Below are 17,849 nucleotides of genomic sequence, written 5' to 3' on the forward strand. Positions count from 1 at the left end.
TCCAAAACTCGTCAGGATGGATGATTACGAAATAATGCGAATCTCTTGTATGAACTGTTTTAGAAGCATTTGGAACCGTTTTGGAAGCATTTGGTCTCAGAGCACTTTCACTATTGATTACATACACAATTCGCCGGTATGAATGGTTTCGAAGAAAAGGGGGAAGCTCTGGGATGAATTTTTGGAATTGGCCACTTTTACGTATTTTCCGGAATATCCGGATGATCGTTCCTGGGGCATTTAGGGGTCACTGAAGACTTTAGTATGGATTTGCACCAAAATTTTCCAGATTTGATAATTACGAAAACATCGCGAAGCTCTGGGAAAAACTTTTGAAAATGGCCACTTTTTCGAATGTTCCGGATCTTCCGGAGAATCATTTCTGGGGCATTTGGAGGTCGCAGAAGACATTTACTATTGATTGCACCCACAATTTGCTAGAATGAATGGTTACGAAAAAATCGCAAAGCTCTGGGATGAACTCTTACAATTGGTCTCTTTTACGGATGTTCCGGATCTTCCAGAAGGCCTTCAATGACCCCTCAAGGGTTAAGAAATGACGCATACAAGATAGCAAATATAGTTGGGATCATTAGAGCACATATTCGCAAACAATTTTTTAGAACGATACTAGAAAATTAAGTGCCAGATTGAGATTGAGAACCTCAATGAATCACCTCATGGTCTTATTCTAGAAACCTACAGCTTTCATTGACAAAAAAATAATGAAAAATAAACAGCGCGTAAATAGTTTTTAGTGTAAGTTTCAGTGAATTTTGCTATCTGCGTATACACGTCATATACATCATCTACTCAGTGAACAGCGGTGAATATAATGATCAACGTAAGTTCTAAGTATAATTAAGAAGAAGCAACAATATAAAATGTGTAAAATAATGTATTAAGCTCATATTGTCGACCAACACTACAGTTTTAAATTTTTAATTTAAAGGATTTCTAACAATTCTACTAAAAATCTGTCAAAACCTGTATAAGAACTAGGAATATGCGAAATTGTTAGATTCTTTTGCAAATCTTATCTTACTTACAATCTTATCTTACAATTTTGCAAGCTTTTTAACAATGCCTAACAATTTTTGTTTAAGAATCTAACAATTTCAAATATGTCTAGTTCTTATACAGGCTTCGACAGGTTCTTAGCAATACGAGTAATAATAACGTATCATGACGTTCCATATTGAGATATACTTTATCAAGTATTAAAGCTTGTGGTCGGAATACCCCTTAAGTTTAAAATATAGAAGGTAACAGGGTGTTCAAAGCACAACTGATAGAATATCTTGATGTCATAGTTCACAAATCAAATTTCCACTGAATAATGTAGAGCCTCGTAGTCTGATTATTGTTAGAATCGATTGATACAGAACATAGAAAATAGTGAAAAAAGTACTAGAATGCAATATTGTTTTTTTTTTCATACTCACTTACTTAATACTCACTACTAAATTTTAACTTTAGAGTCATTCCATCATATGACGCGTGTTCCGTTTTGTGAAAAGATTCAATTTAATTTGATTCAAAAAGCGGTCGAAATTTAACACGACACTCTGAAATTTCCGTCGAAAAATTTCTCTCCTCTGAAAAAAAAAACACAATTGTTTGTCATCTGGACCAAACTATAAAAAAAGAAAACCAAATTAAAAATAATAACTATTTCGAAGCAAGGTCTATATAAGGCTTATCAATTATCCCAATCTCGTGCTCGAATATCCGGCTGTAGTCCCACAGAAGTTGTATAGTCAATGCACATGGTAATAAATCTGCTTTTGAGAATCCTTTCTGGATGGCATTTAGCATTCCGTATTGCCGCATTTATTACAGTACCATCTGTAAAAGTAATGTATGAAATAAGATGAATGATGTAAGAACCTTGGTGTGAAATATATTTTTGCCTTAAATTTGTTAGTTACAATTACCTGCATGACATTTTGTCAAACTCACTAACGAATGAACACAGAAAATGCTTTATTTTTCGCCTACTTGTTCAATTACGTCGTTCTTCCATCAACATTACTTCGGTAATTATATCAAATTTTCCTTGAGCATTTTCCTTGAGATCTGCGTACTAAGCTTCTGTATGGATTGAATAAGGAAATTCCTCAAGAAGTATGAGCGGATTACTTTGTGAATCCTGGGCGGGTTCCTTCAAGAATCGTAGGCAGATTCCTTTAGGAATTTTGGGTGGTTCATTCGGGAATCATGAGTAGACTTCTTTGGTGATACATATTGGGTAGACTTTTTCATGAATTGTGAGCAGATTCATTTGGGAAGATCGGGTAGAATCTTCCGAGAATTCTGAGAGATTCCATCGAGGGTTCTGATCAGATTACTTCTGAAAATACGGGATTAAATAGAGAATTCTAGGTGAATTCCTTCGAGAATTATGAGCGGATTACTTTAGGAATCTTACTTAGACGGAATTTTAGAAATTTTGGGTGGTTTCCTTCAAGAATCCTGAGCGGCTTCCTTCGGGGATGCTGAGTTGATTCCTACAGAAATTTTGGGCGGTTTCATTTGGGAAATCTTGGCAAGTTCCTTTGGAAATATTGGGCTGATTCCTTCGATGAATCTGAGCAGATTCTTTCGGGAAGTTTGACCAGATTCCATCGATCACTTTAATCAGATTTCTTCGGATAATTCAGGCTGACTCCACAGAGAATTTTGAATTCTGTGTGTCCTGAGGAAATGCATACGTAACCTTCGGTTTATTCGGTAAAAATGGATATATAACTTTAAAAATATTGAGCAGATTCCTTTAAAAAATTTGAGCGGATTCCTTCGGGAAATTCGTGAAGATTCTTTAGGTTATAATACAACGCAGATTTCTCCGAGTTTTCCGAAATTCCCAATGGAATGATCCCGGAATTGATGAAATGAAATCTCTCAAAATTCCTGGAGGATCTCTACCTGAAGTTCCAGAAGGAATTCTCTCAGAATACCTGGAAGAATTCTCCCGGAATTGCTTGAAGAATTTGTCCGTAATCCCTAGACAAATTCTCTTGGATTTTCTGCACAAGTTCTCTCGGAACTTGTGGAGGAATTCTCCAGAAATCATCGTAAGATTTTTTTTTGAAAATGAAATACATAGACGGATTCTATCGAAACTTCTGAATTCTTCCGGTAAATTATTCGGTAAATCATAGAAGAATTTGTCCAACATTCATAAAGAAATTCTACTCGGAATTCCTCCGGAGCTCTTGAAGGAATTATTCGAGAATTATTGGAGGAATTCTTCCGAATCTCTTGGAGAAATTCTCTTAAAAGTCATGGAGAAAATCTCTTGGAATTCCGGGAAGGAGTCTTCCAAAATTACTAGAGGAATTATCCCAGAGTATCTGGGCGGATTCTCCCGGACTTACTGGAAGATCTTAACCTGGAGTTCAAGGAGTTTTCTCGGAATACCTGGACAAATTATCTCGGGATTCTCGACGGTCGTTTTCCGGAGTTACTGGACGAATTCTCTCAGCCTGGGAGGATTACTTGGAGAAACCTGGGCGGATTCCGTAGGGAAGCATGGGAGGAGGATTCCTTGGAAAACCTAGGAGGATTCATTGGGAGAACCTGAGAGGATTCCTTGGGAAAAACTGGGAGGATTCCTTGGGGAAACATAGGAGGATTCCTAGGATAAACTTGGAAGGATTCCTTGGGGAAGCCTGGGAGGATTCCTTAGGAAAACCTGGGAGGATTCATTGAGAAAGCCTGAGATAAGCCCTTAGGAAAAACTGGGAGGATTTCTTTTGGAAACCTGGGAGGATTCCTTTGGGAAACCTGGGAGGATTTATTGGAAAAACCTGAGAGGACTCCTTGAGAAAAACTGGGATGATTCCTTGAGGAAACCTGGGAGGCTTACTTGGGAAACATGGGAGGATTCCTTGGGAAAACCTTGGAGGAATCTTTGAAGAAATATGGTAGGAATCCTTGGGAAAACCTGAGAGGATTCATTGGAAAAGCCTGAGAGGATTCCTTGAGGAAACCTGGTAGGATTCCTCGTTGAAACCTGGGAGGATTCATTAGGAAAACCTCTGAGGATTCCATGTGAAAAACTGGGAAGATTCCTTGAGAAAATCTGAGATAATTCCGTGGGAAAAACTGGGAGGATTAATTGAGGAAACTTGGAAGGATTATTTGGGTAAACCTGTGAGGATTCCTTGAGGAACCCTGGAAGAATTCCTTGGGGAAACCTGGAAGGATTCCTACGGAAAACATGAGGATTGTTTGGGAAAACCTGGGAGGATTCCTTGAAGAAGCCTGGGAGGATTCCTTGAGAAAACCTGAAAGGATTCATTGGAAAATCCTGGGAGGATTCCTTTGGGAAAACTGGGAGGATTCCTTGAGGTCACCTGGGAGGATTGATTAGGGAAACCTGAGAAGATTCATTAAGAAAAACTGGAAGGATTCCTTGGGAAAGCCTGGGAGGATTCCTTGAAGAAGTCTGGGAGGATTCCTCGAGGAAACCTGGGAGAATTCCTCATTGAAACCTGGGAGGATTCATTGGTAAAACCTGAGAATTCCGTGGGAACAGCTGGGAGGATTCCTTGGGAAAACCTGAGAAGATTCCGTGGGAAAAACTGGGAGGATTCCTTGGGGAAACCTGGGAGAATTATTTGTGGAAACCTGAGAGAATTAACTAAAATAAAGAAGGAACGCCAGCTTGATTCCCGAAGGAACTCCTACTGGATTATAGAAGGAATGACTACTGGATTCGCAGAGGAACGCCTATTGATTTCCAGAAGGAACGCCTACCGGATTCTCAATGGAACGCCTATTTAGTTCCCGAAGGAATGCCTGGTGGATTCCCGAAGGAACGGCTATTGGATTCTCGAAGAACGCTTATTGCATTCCCGAAGGAACAACTTCTGGATTCGCGGAGGAACGCCTAATGGTTTCTTGATGGAACGTCTACTGGTTTTCCAAAGAGACGCCAACCAATTCTCTATAAGGAACTCCTACTGGATTTGCGAAGGGACGCCTACTGGCTTGCCTATGAAATGCCTATTCGTTTTCTGAAGGAAAGTCTATTTGATTCCCGACGGAACTCTTACTAGATTCTCGAAGAACGTCTATCGGATTTTCGAAGAATGCTTATTGTATTCCCGAAGGAACAACTTCTCAATTCGCGGGGGAACGTCTATTTATTTCTCGAAGGAACGTTTACCGGATTATCGATGGAACGCTTATTTGATTCGCGAAGGAACGCCTGGTGAAATCCAGAAGGAACGGCTATTGGATTCTCGAAGAACGCTTATCGTATTCCCGAAGGAACAACTTCAGGATTCGCGGAGGAACTCTTACTGGATTTTCTAAAGAACGCCTACTGGATTCCCGATGGAACGTCTATTGCATTCTCGAAGAACGCTTATTGTATTCCCGAAGGAATGACTACTGGCTTCGCGGAGGAACGCCTATTGATTTCCCGAAGGAACGCCTGGTGGAATCCCGAATGGACGGTTATTGGATTCTTGTAGGAACGACTTCTGGATTCGCGGAGTAAGGCCTATTGATTTCTTTAAGGAACGACTTCTAGATTCGCGAAGGAACGTCTATCGATTTCTTGAACGAACGTCTACCGGTTTCCCGAAGAAACGCCAACTGGATTCTCAAAGGAGCTCCAACTGGATTTGCGAAAGAAGGCCTATTGGATTGCCCAAGGAATGCCTATTGGTTTTCTGAAGGAAAGTCCATTGGATTACCAACGGAACACCATTTGGATTCCAGAAGGAACTTTTACTGGATTCTCGAAGAACGCCTGTTGTATTCCCGAAGGAACGACTACTGGATTCTCGAATGAACGCCTGCTGGAAAGAATGCCTACCGGATTCTCGATGGAACGCCTATTTGATTTGCGAAGGAACGCCTATTTAGTTCTCGAAGGAACGCCTGGTGGAGTCCCGAAAGGAACAGCTATGAGATTCTCGAAAAACGCTTGTTGTATTCCCGAGGGAACGAATTCTGGACTTTATATAAAATCTAATCCAAATCCCGTCAAAATCCAATATCATCCACCAGAGTGACCATTATCCCGGTGCTCTCTTATCGTCGGTTGCATTTCTTCTTCGACGGTAAGTAATCCCTTTTCGTCGGGAAGTAAATCCACCAGAAGGGTGCCCGGGTTCGGAGTTCGCTGCATTGCCTCCTGCATTATTCTGGCCTGTGGTGGCCCGGAGGGTGGCGATGCCTTTCAGAATTTTTTTCACCGCGAAGCAAATCTGTCACATCTTGGTCGCCTTCCCGAACCAAATCTTATGGCGTTGCCCCATCACGATTCTTCTTCGTTACGTCTGCTCCATGCTGCACAATTGGAAAAACGATTCATTATATTTTTTTTTCAAACTTGAATGAACAAAAAACTACTTCTATGAGCAGCTTTCCAATGTCATACTTACCCTTGGCAACTGCTTCATGAAGCGGACTGATCTTCCACAGATCGGCAACGTTCACATTGGCCCCGTGATTTATCGGTTACTTCATAATGCCCATACGAGCAAGCATTATGAAGCGGTACCAGCCCTCCCTTGTCGGATGCGTGTACCTCGGCACCATATTCCAAGAGGAACTCCACCACCGGGGCACGATTGTACCGGCGAATTGCAACGGCATCGAATGACGTCCATCCAGATCCCGACAGTTAACCGTCATCGGATTTGACAGGGCAATCCGTCGCACAGTATCCAAATCACCAGCCTTAACTGCCTCCAACAGTTGGCACTCGAGATCCACCGTATCCGATGGTGGATCCTGTAGAATTTTCAGTACATTTTCAGTCGCTAGCTAAGCAGCAGCGTATCCTTGGAGCGAAACAACACTAGTGTCAATATTGTATGATAATAACAGTCTACATGCTTGGTTGTTATCTTCCCGGGCGCACCGGTGAAGCGAACTCTGACCGAGCCCATCCAGTACGTCTATCTTGGCACTGTGACGTAGCAGCACATCCATTATCTCGTAGTGAAAATTGTCCGCAGCGATGTGCAGGGGCGTGAGAAAGTCTTTGTTCTTTTCGTTCAGTAGAGCACCTTTCCTGATGAGAACCTCCAATACCTTTGCCTTTCACTTCGGATAGACGGACTCAGCAACGGCATGCAGAGGAGTGTCACCACTGTACGGATGGATAAAATTTATAGTCTCATTGGTAAGGTTCTTTTTTAGTCGCCTGGCGGCAAGCGTCCAGTACACAATGTCCCTTGTATTCATCTGAAAGTGAGCAATATATTGTATAAATTTTATTCCATTGAGTTCATTTGAACCCCAACTTACATGTGATCTTTTCCTGAAGCTCGCGTGTTGGTGCGGAATCGATAGCAGATTTATTATGGCAGTTAAGTAGCGTCCGATCGGCACCTTCAGCCAACAACAGACTGCACACCTCCACCCGACTTTTGGAAGCGGCCTCATGCAGTGGTGTGAAGACCCAAAGATCATTTGCGTTCACGTTGCCACCGTGCTTGATGAGTAGTTACTTCGAAGTGACCGTAGGAACATGCGTTGTGCAGCGGCACCAGACTGCCTTTGTCCTTGGCGTGCACATCAGCACCATGCTGCAGTAGAATTTGCACCACCCGAATTCAGTTGTAGCCAGCGGCCAGATGCAGACGAGTGGACTTGCGACCATCACTGGCATGGCAGTTGACATTCAGTGGGGTCAGCTATACTAACAGTCGATCTTCGGACCCGAACCGCGCTGCCTCCAACAGTTCATCCTTCCTGTACTCACCCGTCAGAACCGGCCGGGTACAAGAATCAGCAAGATCCATAGGAATTTTGTTCTCAGAATTCCTAATGTTTGGATCAGCACTATGCTGCAGTAGGGCAATGCACACATCCACCTTACCCTTGCTGTCGGCCTCGGTATAGTTCCAGTTGTCCCGGGTATTTGGATTGGCGCCGGCTGCCAGCAGCAAGCGAACGACATCGGCATGACCAAACGAACACGCATTATGCAGCGGGTGGAGTCCTCCATCGTCTCGGGCCTGGATCGATGCACCGTTGATGAGCAGAAATTCAACCACTTCCCGGCGACCGTAACATGTGAAAAAAGATGGCGACAACAAAAAGCGCGGAATAAACTGGTCTAAACCGATTCAACTGATTAGCAAAGTGATGGAGGTGTAGAGGTAAACAAACACACTCGCAAAAACCCGAGGGCAAAATACACTTGGTTCGAACCCAAACTTATTTTGAAACTTGACTATGATGGTTTGTGTCCTAACGAGGTAGATTCCTGTTCGCTTTTAGACATCCTTCCGTGCGGGTACAACAGTACATGGTCAATTTCTATTTGGATAATAATTGAGTCAAGACACAAACCTCGTAATCGACATACAAATAAAAATTCAAATTTCTTTTCGTCCGGTTTGCAAATTATTCACGTAATGTAATGTTTCACTATTTGTCGGGTACTTATTCAAAAGAACGTATGTGATTTTGTAAACAATGATTTCAACGTCGATTTGTCCCATCTGATAGCACTCCCACGCAAACCAACACCACCAATAGGTAGCCGAATGCTTCCCCTACCTGTCTGTGGTGATGGTTTGCGTGGGAGTGCTATCAGATTGGATAAATCGACGTTTGAATCTTTGTTTACAAAATCACATACGTCCTTTTGAATAAGTATCCGAGATTTAAATAATTCCAAATAATTTTAACCTATGATTTTACTTGAAAAGAGAAAAACGTCATAAATTCTTATTTTGACTTAATCAAAACTTGATCGCAAAAACGAAATTATTTTTATTTTCTGACCCTACAAAACAAAGAAATTGCTACCTTAAAATTAATTGAAGCCATGTACATATTAACGCATAGAATATTAAGGAATGTAAACCTTAATTGTAGACTTAATCCATGCTTTGAAAAACAGGTAAAATAATGAGGAAACACTGTTTGATTCAAATCACTTGTAACGTTAAACCATTCCATCGTAACGGATAATTGAATTCACAACTCTATGAATCTCTTAATCGTAGATTACAATGGCAAAGCCTTCTGCGGGAAGCGAAACCCGTATAGGTGAGCTCGTTTTCCTCCAAACTGTTCCCTTTAATTCAATGAACCGTGTCAAAGAATTCGCTGACGGCAGCTACTCTTCCACCCGACCAACCAACCATGCTCATGTTTGCTTTCGGTTCCAGTAGTAATAACAGTCGTCATCATCATCCCCCGATAAAAAGTGATCACCGTTATCGCCCGAAGATGAAAGTTTGGAGTTTTCTTTCGAATGAGTTGAGGGGACACCAAGAGCCTGACAGGCGGAGCAGTTCCCTGTTTGGAGGCAGTGGAAAACGTGGATATCATTATACGCTTACCTTGTGTTATTATCTTCATTCTATTTCCACCCTCCGATGATACCGGGGATGACTATTCGCCTCGTTTGAACTAGAATCGTTCCCTACAATGGGGTGCGGGGATGGAACAACCCTCTGGAGTTTACTTTGGAAGCGATAGCCGAAGATTAGATTATTGTTTGGTAATAGAAACTTGATTGTGTTGGGTTCCGTTCTTCCGATTCGAAAGTTACCGACGACAGGTGCCTGCGGTGCTGCGGTGGAGGGTTGGAACTTTCATTGGCTCAACTTGTGTTTTACGAGCCGTAGGCATTCGGACGACAACCGCCGTACATAGTTGGGGAAAGTCGAAAATAATGGGAAAAAGGGTGGTGTGTTAGGGAACGCTGACAATCGTCAAGGGGAACGCCCCCCATTCGGACGACGCACGGTGTTGAGAAAATGACGAACGGTCAGAGAACCAACGAGACGTTTGCGGTGACAGTTTTATTGGAAATGAACTTCTATTAGGTTTTGATGAACCGCATGTTGTGGACATTATTAAGTGATTGGTTTTATCGTTTCATTCATGGTACGTGTCAGATAAGAGGACCTTTTCAGAATGGATGAGTCATGTTTGTCCACCATTAAGGTTTGACTGTAATAAAAATAGTTTGGTCCATATATTCATATTCAGGATGTTGGCCTTTAGGATAAAATGCAGGTTGCTAAATATGACGTCACTATGCTAGGCGGTTTAATGTCTCTCTCCTAATGAGAAGGGTCTAGTTCCGCAGTCATTATTATTCGAGATAGACTGTGTTTTCAATAGTCCTCTGAAAACGGTATTATTATTTTTATTTTCCATGATTTTCTAAATCAAAGATTAAGCGCGAACTCCTACAGGTGTTTGAAAATTTGGAAATTTTAGTTAAAACAGGTTCAGACGAAAAAGTCACCATTGGTAATACGTCGATCAATTTCGTTTTTATTACGGCACGCTGATAAAGTTTCTTGGAGCGATTCAGATTCTAATTTGTAGAAAAAAAGTGACTGAGAAAACAAAAAAAAACACATTTGAAGAAAAATGAAAAAGCCGATGAAAAACGGAAGCCGATTCGATTCAATATGAATTATATATCAAAACCAACCTAGTTCTATTGACCTCTCATTTATTCCATATGTGGCCCGCAAATAAAAAAACCCAACTCCCTCCCCATTTTCCCGCACTCCCACACTGGCAGTTTGATTTATTATCGCCAAGGGGTCGCAGAAATCCATTTGATCCGACGAAGAGCTATACCGATAGGCAACCGCATTCTATTTTCATCTGCTTATGCACATCGCACAATCTACCGATTTGAATTGCAACTTAGTTCGGTGCAGCTTTCCTTTACCGACGGCTCCGATTTTTCTCTTGCACAGGAACTTGGCAACTTGGTGCCAGAGCGGCCTGCCTCACGAAGGGGCACGGGAATCGTCGATCCAATCTTTAGCCACAGCTTCCCATTTATCTCCCGTATCGGAATTTGTGTCGCACCCATGTGTCTCCTGCTAGGGTTGAGGCGCGCGGTATCATCTATGAATATGTGAATACATGTGACGAAGTCAGCCACTGCTGCTGGGTGAGCCGGAGGGACCTCCTTCAGCCGGTCCAACTGTTCCATTCACAAGGAATTCCGATCGTAGCTGAGAAAGTGGAGTCTGGGGACGCACGAACACATGCTTTGCTCACGAAAGCGAGCGACGACGCTACAAGCATACATATTTTCAATAAGTCTAACCAGAAAAAAAAAGAGGAAATTGGATGATTTTTCGTTCGCTTTTTTTCGCCGGCGCATCCGTCCGCTGCCCAATGCCGATTCGTGCCGATTCTAACCGCGCATCGTTCTGCATCTGGATGGAGTGGTTGTAGTAAGGAGGTTGGAATGGGTATTACGAAATTATTCAAAAGTTCAGAAAGCGACTTATTACGAAGGAGTATCGAATGTGATTATGAAAGATGTTCTCAAAAAACTTCTCGAGGTAAATCAAGAGGAAAACGGACATTAAACATCTGTGAGAACTAACGTTGAAAGTCTTCAGGACTTTCATAAGAAGCTTTGCGGACTTCTGTCAGAAGGCTTCAGAGCTTCTGTAAGCAACTTCCGTCAGAAACTTTCAGGACTTCTGTAAGAATCCTTCAAAACTTCTGTCTAAAGCCTACTAGACTTATTGCAAGAAGTTTTCAGGACTTCTGTCAGAAGCAATGAAAACTTTTGTCAGAAGCTTTCAAAATTTATGTTGAAAGTCTTTAGGACTTCTGTTAGAATCCTTCAAGGTTTCTGTCAGAATCCATCAAGACTTCTTTCAGAAGTCTTTAGACCTCAGTTGAAAGTCTGTAGAAATTTTGTCAGAAATCTTCAAGACTTTCAGAAGTCTTTGGGACCACCATCAGAAGTTTTCAGGACTTTTGTCAGAAGTCTTCAGGACTTCTGTCAGAAGTCTTCAGGACTTCTAACATAAGTCTTAGGAGCTGCTAAGAAAAGCCTTCAGAACATGTGCGAAGACTTCAGGACTTATGTGAAGAGTCTTCAGGAATTATGTGAGCTTCAGGACTTCTGTCTAAAACTTCGCACGAGGCTCAGAAGCCTCCTTTCAAGAGGCTCGGAAGCCTCCTTTCAAGAGGCTCGGAAGCCTCCTTTCAAGAGGCTCGGAAGCCTCCTTTCAAGAGGCTCGGAAGCCTCCTTTCAAGAGGCTCGGAAGCCTCCTTTCAAGAGGCTCGGAAGCCTCCTTTCAGGAGGCTCAGAAGCCTCCTTTCAAGAGGCTCGGAAGCCTCCTCTCAAGAGGCTCGGAAGCCTCCTTCAAGAGGCTCAGAGCCTCCTTTCAAGAGGCTCAGAAGCCTCCTTTCAAGAGGCCTCAGAAGCCTCCTTTCAAGAGGCTCAGAAGCCTCCTTTCAAGAGGCTCCAGTCTCCTTCAAGAGACTCGGAAGTCTCCTTTCAAGAGGCTCAGAAGCCTCCCTTCAAGAGGCCCAGCCTCCTTTCAAGAGGCTCAGAGCCTCCTTCAAGAGGCCTGGAAGCCTCCTTTCAAGAGGCTCGAGAGCCTCCTTTCAAGAGGCTCAGAAGCCTCCTTTCAAGAGGCCTCAGCCTCCTTTCAAGAGGCTCAGGCCTCCTTCAAGAGGCCCAGCCTCCTTTCAAGAGGCCTGGAAGCCTCCTTTCAAGAGGCCTCAGGCCTCCTTCAAGAGGCCTCAGAAGCCTCCTTTCAAGAGGCCCGGAAGCCTCCTTCAAGAGGCTCAAGCCTCCTTTCAAGAGGCTCAGAAGCCTCCTTTCAAGAGGCCTGGAAGCCTCCTTTCAAGAGGCTCAGAAGCCTCCTTCAAGAGGCTCAGAGCCTCCTTTCAAGAGGCCCGGAAGCCTCCTTCAAGAGGCCTGGAAGCCTCCTTTCAAGAGGCTCAGAAGCCTCCTTTCAAGAGGCTCAGAAGCCTCCTTTCAAGAGGCCTCAGAGCCTCCTTCAAGAGGCCTGGAAGCCTCCTTTCAAGAGGCCTCAAGCCTCCTTTCAAGAGGCTCAGAAGCCTCCTTCAAGAGGCCTGGAAGCCTCCTTTCAAGAGGCTCAGGCCTCCTTTCAAGAGGCTCAGGCCTCCTTTCAAGAGGCCCGGAAGCCTCCTTTCAAGAGGCTCAGAGCCTCCTTTCAAGAGGCCCAGAGCCTCCTTTCAAGAGGCTCGGAAGCCTCCTTTCAAGAGGCCTGGAAGCCCTGGAGGCTCAGGCTCCATTCAAGAGGCCTCAGCCTCCTTTCAAGAGGCCTCAGAAGCCTCCTTTCAAGAGGCCTGGAAGCCTCCTTTCAAGAGGCCTGGAAGCCTGCTTTCAAGAGGCTCAAGCCTCCTTTCAAGAGGCCTGGAAGCCTCCTTTCAAGAGGCTCAGAAGCCTCCTTTTAAGAGGCTCAGAAGCCTCCTTTCAAGAGGCTCAGAAGCCTCCTTGCAAGAGGCTCAGGCCTCCTTTCAAGAGGCCTGGAAGCCTCCTTTCAAGAGGCTCAGAGCCTCCTTTCAAGAGGCCTGGAAGCCTCCTTCAAGAGGCCTCAGCCTCCCTTCAAGAGGCCTGGAAGCCTCCTTTCAAGAGGCCTGGAAGCCTCCTTTCAAGAGGCCTCAGAAGCCTCCTTTCAAGAGGCCCAGGCCTCCTTTCAAGAGGCCTGGAAGCCTCCTTCAAGAGGCCTCAGAAGCCTCCTTTCAAGAGGCTCGGAAGCCTCCTTCAAGAGGCTCAGAAGCCTCCTTTCAAGAGGCTCAAGCCTCCTTTCAAGAGGCTCAGAAGCCTCCTTTCAAGAGGCCTGGAAGCCTCCTTTCAAGAGGCTCGGAAGCCTCCTTTCAAGAGGCCTGGAAGCCTCCTTTCAAGAGGCTCAGGGCCTCCTTCAAGAGGCTCAGAAGCCTCCTTTCAAGAGGCTCAGAAGCCTCCTTTCAAGAGGCTCCTCCGAAGCCTCCTTTCAAGAGGCTCAGAAGCCTCCTTCAAGAGGCCTCAAGCCTCCTTCAAGAGGCCGGGAAGCCTCCTTTCAAGAGGCTCGGAAGCCTCCTTTCAAGAGGCTCGGAAGCCTCCTTTCAAGAGGCTCGGAAGCCTCCTTTCAAGAGGCTCGGAAGCCTCCTTTCAAGAGGCTCGGAAGCCTCCTTTCAAGAGGTTCGGAAGCCTCCTTTCAAGAGGCTTCTGAGCCCGAGTTCGGGATTTCTGTTAGAAGTTTTCTACATTTCTGTCAGAAGCCTCCATGATTTCTGTTAGAACTCTTCAAGACTTCTGTCAGAAGTCTTCAGGACTTATATCAGAAGTCTTTGGGACTTCTACCAGAAGTCTTTAGGACATCTATCAGAAGTATTTAGGACTTCTATCAGAAGTCTTTAGGACTTCTATCAGAAGTCTTTAGGACTTCTATCAGAAGTCTTTAGGACTTCTATCAGAAGTCTTTAGGACTTCTATCAGAAGTCTTCAGGACTTCTATCAGAAGGCTTCAGGACTTTTATCAGAAGTTTCAAGACGTCTATAAGAAGTCTTCATATTTCTATCAGAAGTCTTCAGGACTTCTATCAGAAGTCTTCAGAACCTCCAGTCTTCAGGACTTCTATCAGAAGTCTTCAGGACTTCTATCAGAAGTCTTCAGGACTTCTATCAGAAGTCTTCAGGACTTCTATCAGAAGTCTTCAGGACTTCTATCAGAAGTCTTCAGGACTTCTATCAGAAGTCTTCAGGACTTCTATCAGAAGTCTTCAGGAATTCTATTAGAAGTCTTCAGGTCTTCTATCAGAAGTCTTCAGAAATTTTATCAGAAGTTTCAGGACGTCCATAAGAAGTCTCCATATTTCTATCAGAAGTCTCCAGGACTTCTGTCAGAAAGTTTCAGAACCTTCAGCCTTTAAAGCTTACGCCAAAAGCCTCTCAAGATTTTTGGCAGGCCTTCAACAACCTTAAAGGCTTCTGCCAGAAGTCTTCAAGTTTTCTGACAGAAGCGTTCAAGATTCCTTCCAGAAGGACTTGCGTCCTAAGCTTTCAAGACTTCTGTCAGATGCTGACAGTGTTATCAGTGCTCTTTAGGGCATTTAGGTCGATGGCATAGAAAATGTTTTTGAAAAACTCGATAAACTTTGATCAAAGTATTCTGCGTTAGTTTCATTCCTACAGCAAACAACGCATCGCTACGCTCATGTTCTCAACCGGCTGGATCCATCCTCATACAGAATCCACATGACGTGAGTCTCTTCCTTTTTCCGGCAATTTTTTTTCCTCCTCATTCTGCGGCAAGTCGAACTAAGTGTTTCTGTGGGAAAGAACGCCGCGCCTCGCGCTCCACCCCAAATTTGAATACGCAGTGCGCTTCGTTCGATTTGTGTGGAACGATACGACACTTGTACATGTGTACACATTGGAAACGTCAGCCACTCGCCCCATTCGCCTTCACCGACTGCCCCCCCCCCCCTTTCAGTCATTTATTCGCCAAGCATCGAACGATCGATCGGGGCACCGCCGCCGCGCGAAATAAATTTGAACTCGTTCCAGTTAAAGGTGTCTCAATTTAGTTTCCTGACTAATGCCGTCGTACGTTTCGGAATCGATTGATTTTTGCACTCGGGTAGCAGGAAGCCAGCTATTGGGGATCAGCCCCCAGTCAGACATATCTTCGGTACGATGCGAGAGGTGCGGTTCGGATGGCAGAAGCTTTCTGCATTTGATGCGAGAGTAAATTTAGAATTCTGGAAAACTTTTTTGTCGGACGTCCTTGTTGAAGCGATGTCTTCCGCGTATTCAAATCGGGATCCGTCGGGTTTATTTGTAGCTAGGCATGGCACTGTCACCTGGAATTGGTTTTCAAAGAGGAACACATTTGGAAAGCATTTGACTGATTTTAGTTTTGCCCCAGACAGTAGTTTTTTTTGTAATAATTTATTTTTATAATAGATAACTCTTTGAAATTTAAATAACTGTTGGTGAAACATTAGAAAAATATCTCTATAAGTAGATTTATGATGATTATTAAATTATTTGCTCTACTGTTTGCAGTTTAATTTGGGAGCTTCAGATGCGCAACGTTTATAAACGATAGGCCTGAATACAAAGCAAAAGCTGATTAGTGAAGCTAATGAAGCTAATGATGCCTTTCTTTAGAGACGACTTGCCCAACAAGTTAGGAAGCTAAATTTTTCTCGAGCTATTTTCTTACCAACTGTGTTCAATTAAAGTGCTTTGGGGCATCAGCTTTTGGATTCGGCTCAATACTTGTCATGAAAGAACATTCTCCTCCCGGATAAATATATTTGCATAAGCTCGTGTATGAAAATGGAAAATTCATTCATTAATATTTAATTAACAGACTAATTTGGATTTTTAATTACTTCGCATTAACATTGGATTAAAATAAATGTTGTTCATTTTCGCTTCGGTCTTTCGGGACCCTTTTTGCACTCGCCATACACTAGCAGGTGGGGGTCAGTCGTCATTGTTTTCAGCCGTAATTTATTATTTATCCCCAGCAGTTGATTGTTGTTGAAAGCATTGCACTTTGTACATCGTTCGTTTTTGATGGTTAAATAGTCCGAAACAGCGTGGTCGGGTTGCTGCAGGAATTCGGAATCCGTCCTGGGAAAATTTTCCAATAATGAATGCGACGAAGCACCACAGAAACCAACAATGCAACTACGCGCATCGAATCGAGCCGCAATATCAAAAAGTGTAGCCGAATGTTTGGAGTAATCCGAGTGTGAGGGGGTTACTGGAGACCTCCTGGGAACAAGTAATTCATATTCATAAGACAAACCCGCTTTTATGTGTTCTCCCAACTGTTTAAATGTTTTCCAACAGTGGTGCGCAACTGACGATTCTGAAAATAATGAAATAAAATAAGACAAAAACTTAGAAAAAATATTTTAAAAATTTAAAAATTGAAAATTTAAACATTGAAAAATTTAAAAATTTAAAAATTTAAAAATTTAAAAATTTAAAAATTTAAAAATTTAAAAATTTAAAAATTTAAAAATTTAAAAATTTAAAAATTTTAAAATTTTAAAATTTAAAAATTAAAAAAATTAAAAATTTAAAAATTTAAATATTCAAATGTTTTCCAAGAGTGGTGCGCAACTCACAATTCTGAAAATAATGAAATAAAATTTTAAATAAAATAAGACAAAAACTTAGAAAAAATATTTTAAAAATTTAAAAATTGAAAATTTAAACATTGAAAAATTTAAAAATTTAAAAATTTAAAAATTTAAAAATTTAAAAATTTTAAAATTTAAAAATTTAAAAATTTAAAATTTAAAAATTTTAAAATTTAAAAATTAAAAAAATTAAAAATTTAAAAATTTAAATATTCAAATGTTTTCCAAGAGTGGTGCGCAACTCACAATTCTGAAAATAATGAAATAAAATTTTAAATAAAATAAGACAAAAACTTAGAAAAAATATTCAAAAAATTCAAAAATTGAAAAATTTTAAAATTTAAAAATTTAAAAATTGAAAAATTTAAAAATTTAAAAATGTAAAAATTTGAAAATTTAAAAATTTAAAAATTTAAAAATTCAAAAATTTGAAAATTTAAAAATTTAAAAATTAAAAAAAAATTAAAAATTTAAAAATTTAAAAATTTAAAAAAAATTAAAAATTTAAAAATTTAAAATTTGAAAATTTAAAAATTTAAAAATTTAAAAATTTAAAAATTTAAAAATTTAAAAATTTAAAAATTTAAAAATTTAAAAATTTAAAAATTTAAAAATTTAAAATTTGAATTAAAAAAAAATTAAAAATTTAAAAATCTAAAAATTTAAAAATTTAAAAATATAAAAATTTGAAAATTTAAAAATTTGAAAACTAAAAAAAAAATTTAAATTTTAAAAATTTAAAAATTTAAAAAAATTTAAATTTTTAAATTTCAAAATTCTAGAATTTAAAAATTTAAAAATAAAAAAAATTAAAAATTTAAAAATTTTAAAATTTAAAAGTTTAAAAATTTTAAAATATAAAAATTTTAAAAATTTAAAAATTTAGAAATTTATAAATTTAAAAAATTTAAAAATTTAAAAATTTGGAAATTTAAAAATTTAAAAATTTAAAAATCTAAAAATTTAAA

General features: G+C 41.0%; 1 pseudogene; it reads right to left on the reverse strand.

The window, feature by feature from the left end:
* Positions 1-6,159: 6,159 nt before the first annotated feature.
* Positions 6,160-17,849, reverse strand: part of LOC134205976 (poly [ADP-ribose] polymerase tankyrase-like) — a 29,017-nt pseudogene continuing 17,327 nt past the window's right edge.

The sequence above is a fragment of the Armigeres subalbatus genome, chromosome 1 (genome assembly GCF_024139115.2).
Source record: "Armigeres subalbatus isolate Guangzhou_Male chromosome 1, GZ_Asu_2, whole genome shotgun sequence".
Lineage (NCBI taxonomy): Eukaryota > Metazoa > Arthropoda > Insecta > Diptera > Culicidae > Armigeres > Armigeres subalbatus.